Source organism: Oncorhynchus keta, chromosome 21, assembly GCF_023373465.1.
Source record: "Oncorhynchus keta strain PuntledgeMale-10-30-2019 chromosome 21, Oket_V2, whole genome shotgun sequence".
Lineage (NCBI taxonomy): Eukaryota > Metazoa > Chordata > Actinopteri > Salmoniformes > Salmonidae > Oncorhynchus > Oncorhynchus keta.
Window position 1 is genome coordinate 38,294,100 of NC_068441.1, and position 9,871 is coordinate 38,303,970.

The window sequence follows — 9,871 nt, forward strand, 5'->3', positions numbered from 1 at the left end:
GGGTGGTCATTACAAAAGGAGCAATTTGAGTTGATGTTTTCCTTAAACTTCTTCATATAGTGGTTGGCAGGATAATATTTATGAATAATTTTAAAGGAAACTTCCTTAATTTTGTTAACAAGTAGGTATGTTTGTGGCAACATCCAAACTTTTTTCCAACAGATATTATCAATAAATCCATTCCAATAAGGCATGACATAAGGTATAGATACAACATCCTGCTGAAACAAGGATTGTATCGCTCTGTTGTTGAATGGACCAAAAGAGAAACAAATCTTTCCTACTGATGAGTCAACAGGGTCAATAGAAGGTAGGCTCTGAGGGTCAGGTCTTGACATGTTCCTGAATAATAATATAATAATAATAATAATATATGCCATTTAGCAGACGCTTTTATTCAAAGCGACTTACAGTCATGTGTGCATACATTCTACGTATGGGAATAACATAGCAACACCTGAGGGAATGGCATCTAAAACAATTGCAAAATCTTTAGGTGTTACAGGGACCTTGTAAAGTGATAAGAATTCTTTATAACTGAGTAAAAGACCCTCTGCATTTACCAGTTGGCTCACCAATAGGATATTATTTCTGAATCAATATTCTAAAAACAGAGAGGTATTTTTATACAATATATCCCGATTATTCCATATATAATATCTGTGTGGAGAAAAATTGTGTTTATAAATTAAGGACCATGACAAGAAAACCTGCCGATGAAAAGCAGAAAGTTTCACTGGAACTTTGTCAATATTATAATTGCAAAACAACATGAAGTTAAGGCCACCAAAAGTAGAGAAGACATGATGAGGAATAAAATTCCAGATAGAAGTGGGTCTTCTTAGGAATTGTTTTATCCAATTGATCTTGAAAGTATTATTTAAAGTAGTAAAATCCAGAAAATTCAGTCCACCATTCTCATAAGTGTTCATTACAACAGTTTTCCTAATGTAATGGGTACGGTTTCTCCAAAGAAAGTTGAAAAGCATCTGGTCTATCTCCTTGCTTATTTTACGGTCAAGATATAAAGATAGAGCACCATATGTTAGTTTAGAGATACCTTCAGCCTTGGTTATTAGGACTCTACCTTTTAAAGATAAGTCCCTCTGTAGCCATTGATTTAGTTTCCTCTGGGTTTTTTTAATAAGAGGGTTAAAATTTAGTAAGTCTCTAGACTTCTGATCCTTTGTAATGGTTATACCTAAATATGTAAGTTCTTCTTTTACTGGAATACCATAATATGAAGGTGTCACACAATCTTTGACAGCCATGAGTTCACATTTCTTAATGTTAAGATATAGACCAGACGCTTTGGAAAAGGATTGTATCACATTGATCAATATGGGAATTTGGTTAGCGTCTTTCAGAAAAAGTGTAGTATCGTCAGCCAGCTGGCTTATAATTTCTTTACCAGCTATGGAAATACCTTGTACAGGACTATTATTTAAAGAATTTGCAAGAAGTTGGGTGATTAATAAAAACAGGTACGGAGAGATAGGACAACCTTGCCTAATTCCTCTCTTTAACTCAAATCTAGGTGAGGTGCCATATTTCAATTTGATAGAGCTGTTACCATTTGCATAGAGAGTCTTAATAGCCTTACAGAAAAAATCCCCAAAGCCAAGTCTCTCAAGGGAGTGGAAGAGAAACTGATGCTCTACTGTGTCAAATGCTTTATAAAAATCTAAAAATAATATGAAGCTATCCTCAGTTATTAGGTCTGAGTAGTCAAGTACGTCTAATACTAGTCTGACATTGTTAGAAATATGTCTGTTCCTCATGAAGCCAGACTGTGTTTCATCAATGATTGCATCCAGAACTTCTTTAATTCTTTTTGCAAGTAGTGAGGCTAATATCTTATAGTCATTATTAAGAAGACAAATTGGACGCCAGTTATCGATGAGCAGCACTTCTTTTTTAGGCTTAGGTATCAGTGTTATTAACCCCTGACTCATTGTAGGAGGGAGAACATTGTTTTTAATACTCTCTAAAAAGACTTCGAATAGGAGTTCAGAAAATAATTTGTAAAATTCTGATGTAATTCCATCAACACCTGGTGATTTATTGTTCTTTAGATGTTTGATAGACTCTATAATCTCTTCAACTTTGATGGGTTCATCACACTGTTTAGATTCTATATCACTGATAGAGTGAACATTATTCAGTGAGTTAAAAAACATATCTGTGGATTCCTGACAGTACGTAGAGCTATACAATTTTCTGTAAAAATTGCTGCAGTATTTAGCAATTAATTTTTGGTAATCTGTAATAACACCATCAATGTTTAATTTATGGATAGTGTTATTTTTAGAGTGACATTTCTCAAGTCTAAAGAAATAGGATGAATTCTGCTCCATAGAAATCCCCATTGCAATAATTTGCCTAAAGCCCATCATCATAAGCCTCGTTTACAGCATCCCCTCCATGTTCTCTGTACCTCCCAACTGAGCTCATCATTCACCAATCACCAGGTAGTGCACGACATGACGCTGAGTTCATGAATCTCGCGATACAAAGTCGACCCCACGTTAATACCGTTATGTAGCCGCGTGTGGAAAACTGAAAGTCTTTATATATTCGTGAAGCAGAGGAAAGGACACGTATAGCATCAGAGATTGTGCAATCATGGTAAGATAATTTTTGTTATACGTTTCAGCATTTGAAATACCAACAAAAACTACTCATCAAGAAAATGCTTTGGAAAATAACGTTAGCTTACCAAACTAGCTAACTTATATGGCATATATTCAATTTCAGGGTCGAAAGGTGAAGAGTTAACAAGTTAAGTTACAAAAACATGTTTGATTTATCATATCAGAATAAAACATTTACTGTAAGCAATTTGCGGTCCATTCCAAATTGACGGTCATTACCCAACGTTAGCGTTCTCAGCAAAGATTGGGAATGTGTTGGCAGCCTCACGACTAGGCCTCAGTCTTGTTAAAAAGCCAGATTTGCGAAAGGATTTAATGAACACTTAACATAGCTATTGATAACAGCCTAATTTGGTAAACATTTGCTATAGGTAATGAACTAGTTTAAATATCTTTACAATGTGCATGCCATGGGTACTGCGTATTGATCCCCACATCACGTGGTGACCGTAGTATTGGTTTAATGACGCGCAAATTCAAATGGGTTCACGTTACAGTATTTTGGAGAAATACTATCTGGTACCTACACTGAACTTAAATCTAAAGTTGATAGATTCTAAACTCAACATGTAAAGTGTTTTTCATGAGCTGAAATAGAAGCGGTAGCGTCCCACCTCTCCAACAGCCAGTGAAATTGCAGGGCGCCAAATTCAAACAGTAATATGATTAAAATTCCTCAAACATACAAGTATTATACACAATTTTAAAGAAACGTCTTGTTAATCCAGCCACAGTGTCGGATTTCAAAAAGGCTTTTCGGCGAAAGCACACTATGCGATTGTTATTTCAACGCCTAGCCACAGAGAACCATGCAACCATTTTCCAACCAAGGAGAGGTGTCACAAAAGAGAAATAGCGTTAAAATTCATCACTTACCTTTGATATTCATCAGATGGTACTCCAAGGTCTCCATGTTAGACCATTTTTGTTCAATAAAGTTAATCTTTATGTCCAAATACCTCCTTTTTGTTTGCGCGTTTAGACTAGTAACCCCCCCCCCCCCAAAAAAAAACACCTTTATTTAACCAGGTAGGCAAGTTGAGAACAAGTTCTCATTTACAATTGCGACCTGGCCAAGGTAAAGCAAAGCAGTTCGACACAGAGTTACACATGGAGTAAAACAAACATACAGTCAATAATACAGTATAAACAAGTCTATATAAGATGTGAGTGAGCAAATGAGGTGAGATAAGGGAGGTAAAGGCAAAAAAAGGCCATGGTGGCAAAGTAAATACAATATAGCAAGTAAAACACTGGAATGGTAGATTTGCAGTGGAAGAATGTGCAAAGTAGAAATAAAAATAATGGGGTGCAAAGGAGCAAAATTAATTAAATGCCGTAGGGAAAGAGGTAGTTGTTTGGGCTAAATTATAGGTGGGCTATGTGCAGTAATCTGTGAGCTGCTCTGACAGTTGGTGCTTAAAGCTAGTGAGGGAGATAAGTGTTTCCAGTTTCAGAGATTTTTGTAGTTCGTTCCAGTCATTGACAGCAGAGAACTGGAAGGAGAGGCAGCCAAAGAAAGAATTGCTTGTGTGCTACAGGTGGGAGATGTTATGGTGACCAAATGTGCAAGGCGCGGGCACCAAGTTCAGACAAAGTTTTTTAAAATCCATTACAGTTCATAGAAACATGTCAAACAATGTATATAATCAATCTTAGGATGTTCTTATCATAAATCTTCAATAATATTCCGTGAGGCCGTCATTGTAAATAAGAATTTGTTCTTAACTGACTTGCCTAGTTAAAATAAAAATGCTTGTCACAAGGATTCTAGATAGCATGGACCCAACTGACTCTCAGTTGCACACGAGGGGGGGGAAGTCTATTCGCTATTACAAAATAATATTAAAAGTATGAATTTCAACACCGCGGAAGGACTGGAGTTGTACAGTTAAATGTTTGCAGAATTACATTTTTTATTCAAATCAACTGATGGTAACTCACCTGGTAGCGGAATGTGTGAGCAACAACGTTATCAAAACTTGACTGCCTATGTGTGTGTGAACTGAGTTGCATGTTCCTCAGCTAAATGCAAGCAGAGTGTTATTGCCCAAGCCCCATAATGTTTCGCTACTAGCATTGTGATTCCATTATTTATTTTGTTACTGTTTTTACAGTATAGGATATGGCTAACATTTTAACCTGCTGTGTCTTTTTCAGGTGCTGTTGCACATGCTCTTTGAGCATGCAGCAGGGTATGCACTCTTTGTCGTTAAGGAGGTGGAAGAAATTTGCATGCTTTTGCCTCGGGTACGAATAACCACTTTAAATACGTTACAATTTTTATTAGTTTTTACCCATAATTGATGGTCGTTGAGCCAAGTTACTAATTACACATATTCCACAGGTTGAAGACTGCGTTCTAAACATGGGGAAATTCCATGATATGGTGAGCCTAGCTGCTTTCTTCCCATTCAAGTCTGCTCAGGCTGCGCTAGAAAATATTAACGCCATATCGGAAGTTGAGTTGCTTGCTTTAAGGCGGCGATGCTGGGGGTGGGTGATGCCAAGATAAGAGGAGCTGGGCCTGTCTATCCAGACTGGTGGAGTGGTGTCAGATACTGAGAGGTGAGGACTCACATGAACTACAGTAAAAGTCTCTTTAAAAAAAAAATCATTTTTTGGGGGGGGGGTGTGTGTGTTATCTCGTCTTTTATGTTGTGACTAGTAACTTGTGTGTGGCTGGCGATACCTGGCCTGTGGTGATGTCAATATAATCAAACCCTGACCCTCGTGATGGTTTCTACTGAAAATCTGAACGGCTGCCAGGGCGAATGACCTAGGGCTGTGAAAGTGCTTCCGCCGCGCATACTCAATGTCTCTACCCATCTCCCCTAAAGGGGTGCGTCTCCACTTCCACTCCCTGGTAAAGGGGCTGGCTGGCTGCCTCCAAGGCCCAACTAGGTCTGGGCCACGGCTACTCCAGGGTCAAGTTCAACGTCAACAGGTCCGACAACATGATCATCCAGTCCATTGCACTCCTGGACCAGCTGGACAAGGACATCAACACGTTCTCCATGCGTGTGCGGTACGTACAGCTGCTGTGAATGTCAAGTCTCCCTCATAGGGTACGTAGTAGTAGACCCAACAACCATCCACTTGGCAGTCTTGCTAACATGACCAAATGATGACTATACCAAATCTGTCTATCCCCTTAACTCTATATTGAGTGTTCCATCTGTGCTGACAGTCCCGCAGTATAAATGTCAGGTATGCCTTCAACCTGGTTAAGACTATCCTAACATTTCCAAACTTCTGCTCGCCCCTCCCCTTCTGCTTTATAGTGAGTGGTATGGCTACCACTTCCCAGAGCTGATCAAGATGGTGACTGACAACTCTACGTACTGCAAGATGACCCAGCTGATCGGCAACAGAAAGGAGCTGAGCGAGGAGAGTCTAGAGAGCCTGTAGGAGGTAGTGATGGACAGTGCTAAAAGGCCCAGGCTGTCCTGGAGGCATCCCGCAGCTCCATGGGTCAGTCGCCAAGCCACACAGTATATTAAACACACTTATAAAACCAACCCCTTTTTTGCCCAGCTGGGACTTTAAGTGTCCTATATGACCAACACAGAGGGGAAGAGTATGATAGTTCTCTCATAAACCTGTAGTGTAGGCTCAAATCCTCACTGCGGATCCTGTCGGGAGATACAAAACGTATATTTCAGTCGTCTTCACAGTGGAGATGTTTGTACATTGAATTCCCGTGTCTGCGTATCGAGACTGCCGCTGAAACTTTTCCCCTGGCTTTCTGTAGGCATGGACATCTCTCCCATAGACCTGATCAGCATTGAGAGGTTCTCCAACCGTGTGGTCTCGCTAGCCTCCTACAGGCTGGAACTCCAGGAGTACCTGCGCCCTGAAATGAGCCAGCTGGCCCCCAGCCTGGCTGCCCTTATAGGAGATGTGGTGCGTAGTAATTAGGTTCAGCAAATGTCCAATCTACATACTCTTCCTAAGGGGACCGAATGATGTTTATACCAAATCTGTCAATCCCCTGAATTCTTTGTGTTGAGTCTTCCATCGGTGCTGACAGTCCCTGACACCTCAGCTCATGATGAAATGTTCATCGGTCAACCTCTGACGTGGTGTTTCTTCCTTCTTTAGGTGGGAGCACGTCTGATCTCTCATGCCGGCAGCCTGGTCAAGTACCCAGCCTCCACCGAGCAGATCCTGGGCGCCAAGAAGGCCCTGTTCAGGTACTGGGGCACCCACTCCCTGCTGGGGAAACTGGCAGCTACTATGATGGCAGGGCTGGGGCTAAGCAGAGAAGGGTGACTGGTGGTGTGACCCCTTCAGCGTGATCCCTCTCCCTTATGCACCCCCACAGTCTGAGCAGCTGCCTAGTGCGCAGAGGTAGATTCTGTAACTCCTACATGCCAACCTCAACCAATAATTTATTGTGTAGAAAAATCAACAATCAATGGTTGTAACATGTTTCCAAAGTGAGTTTCACTGGAAACCCAACATCCATTCCCCACACACAGGGCTCTGAAGACCCGTGGCAACACTCCTAAGTACGGTCTCATCTTCCACTCAACTTTCATCGGCCGTGCTGCAGCCAAGAACAAAGGGCGTATCTCCCGTTACCTTGCCAACAAGTGCACAATCGCCTCACGAATCAATACCTTCTCTGGTGAGTTAAGATGTCTGTTAACCCATGAGGAGAGCAGAGGACAAACTTAGCTTGGGCCTAGTAGATCACGGTCCTCTCAGCGTTCTGTTTCGGGTCCTGTTTATTATGACCCTTTTGGATTATTTGCAATGATGTTCTTATTTTTCGTCAACAGTAATCCAACTCTGGGTACATGATGGTGACTAGCTAAATACTGAGCAAAGCTTTGGTGTCTTGACTACTGCTGCCCCGTGCTCTCCTGTGGTGGTATTGACGTTTCCTCTCCCTCCCTCTGAAAGAGGTGCCCACCTGTGTGTTTGGTGACAAGCTGCGTGACCAGGTGGAGGAGCGCCTGTCATTCTACGAGACGGTGAGGCACCTCTCAAGAACCTGGATGTCATGAAAGAGGCTGTGATACAGGTGAGCTATGTCACTGATGTGGGATTTATTTTCTTGGGTTTGTGAGCATGCATTTACAGCATTTGTACGGTAATAAAAATCTGGGGAAAGTAAATGGAATTTTAAAATTTAAGATTTCTAGGCCTGGAAAAGTTTTAAAGTCATCAAATCTGAAACGTAATGGACAGTTCTGTATGTCATTTTAAGCATGGGATCAAAGCAGCCTCCCAGTGTCAATACATTACGTGTACTTTTGTATGCGTTGGTCATGAGAAATTTGGTTACAAGTAATGAAATTCCATCTGTCAATGTGTATGAACCCTGCTTTTATGGGACTCTTTTTCCTTGTAGATGTTTAGCTAATCTGCTGTGAGTGATGACAACACTGTCCCTGACTCAAACGTGGGGGTTTAACTGATTTAATGAGCCTGACACAGCGCCAAAGCACATCAGTGCTACTAGCAGCTAGTCTTCTAGAGGTATTCACTGTTTACCCATGCTGTTTGGCTTACCACTCCTAGGCAGGAGAGGTGGCAGCTGAGATAAAGATCAGATTGGAGAAAAGGGAAAAGAAACGTAGGAAGCGGGAGAAGAAGCTGGCAGCCCTTTCCACAGGCGATGAAGAGGTATGTATTGGTTTAGCTCTGTCCGAAAACTGAAAGCATGTTTAGATTAGACCCTTCTACGTGGTTCTCTCTGTATGACTGACATGCTAAACTAACTTGACTCCGAACCATTGGCTGGTCTTCTACTGTAGACCAAATCACTGAAGTGAATCGGACATTACAGCTCTTGTCATACTGCAATTAAAACTAATGCCATGGGGATATTATGTAACATCCTAATGCGTTTTCTATTGTGGGTTTATGCTAATGGTGAGAAGGGAGAATGTGACGTCACTGTGGTAAAGAAGAGAAAAGAAGCTTGCAGCAGAGGAAGCTGTCCAAATGAAGGAAGAGGCTCTAGCAACAGAATGGCGACTCCATAGCCAAAAATAAATGAAAGAGTGAGGCAATAGAGGTGGCTGAAGAGACCCCCAGACTGAGAAGAAAAATAAGAAATGTTGAATAGAGGATTTGGATGAGACTGAACATTTCTTAGTTTTGTACAGTTTATTTTTTTATTGCTTATTTTTGACTTAACCAACCCAATGAGGTTGGAAGCAGATCGACTTGTGTAAATCGATGTTTGTCTCAATTTTATACCTTCCCATCCTCAACGCACTTCACACTGAAAGTGAATATTCAGCTCAGTGCCTTTAAGTTAATGTAATTATACATTTCCATTATGTAAATACTTTCATGTCCATTTTCTCTATCAAATCTGTTCAGCGTCAACTTGCTTTCAACCATTTTTCTACTAAATATATATGCTACCTACCTGATGTGTCTGAAATATACTGAACAAAAATATAAACGCAACATATAAAGTGTTGGTCACATGTTTCGTTTGTTCAGCTGAAATAAAGGATGGCAAAAATGTTCCATACACACAGCTAGTTTTTCTCAAATTTGTTTACTTTCCTGCTTGTGAGCATTTCTAATCTGCCTGATTTGTGTGGCATGTCCAGAAGCTGATTAAATGGCATGTGTATTACACAGATGCACCATTGTTTAAAGACCACTAAAATGTGCAGTTTTGAGTGAGTGCAATTGGCATGCTGACTGCAGGGATGTTCATTTCTCCACCATAAGCCACTTCAGGTGTCATTTTGGAAGTACGTCCAACCAGCCTCAACTGCAGACCACGTATCTGTGCCAGCCACTTGGACAGCTGATGAGTCTGGGTTTGTGCAACCAAAGAATTTCTACACACACCTTTTCTCAGTGAAGCTCGTCTGTAATTCTTGACCTGACTTCAGTGGGAAACTGCTCACCTTCGATGGACACGGACATGGGGGCTCTTCACTGATGAATTCTGGTTTCAAGTGTACTGGGCAGACAGTGTATGGCTTTGTGGGTGAGCGGTTTGCTGATGTTAACAGTGCCCCATCGTGGGGTTATGGTATGGGCAGACAAACTACAAACACAATTGCATTTTATCGGTGACAATTTGAATGCAGAGATACGGTGATGAGATCCTGAGACCCCATTATTGTGACATTCACCCGCAGCCTTATGTCATAAGGATCTATGCACAATTCAGGGGAGCTGAAAATATCCCAGTTCCTCCATGGTCGGCATACTCGTTACACATTGAGCATGTT

At 41.1% G+C, this 9,871-nt stretch overlaps 1 non-coding gene and 1 pseudogene across 1 annotated transcript; both read left to right on the top strand.

Annotated features, from left to right (window-relative positions):
• The first annotated feature begins 2,499 nt into the window (after positions 1-2,499).
• On the top strand, positions 2,500-9,155 carry LOC118400539 (nucleolar protein 56-like; annotated as a pseudogene).
• Positions 8,034-8,100, top strand: LOC118400646 (small nucleolar RNA SNORD57). The gene has a single exon (XR_004829061.1). It is a non-coding gene; the product is annotated as a small nucleolar RNA SNORD57 (small nucleolar RNA).
• Positions 9,156-9,871: the final 716 nt, after the last annotated feature.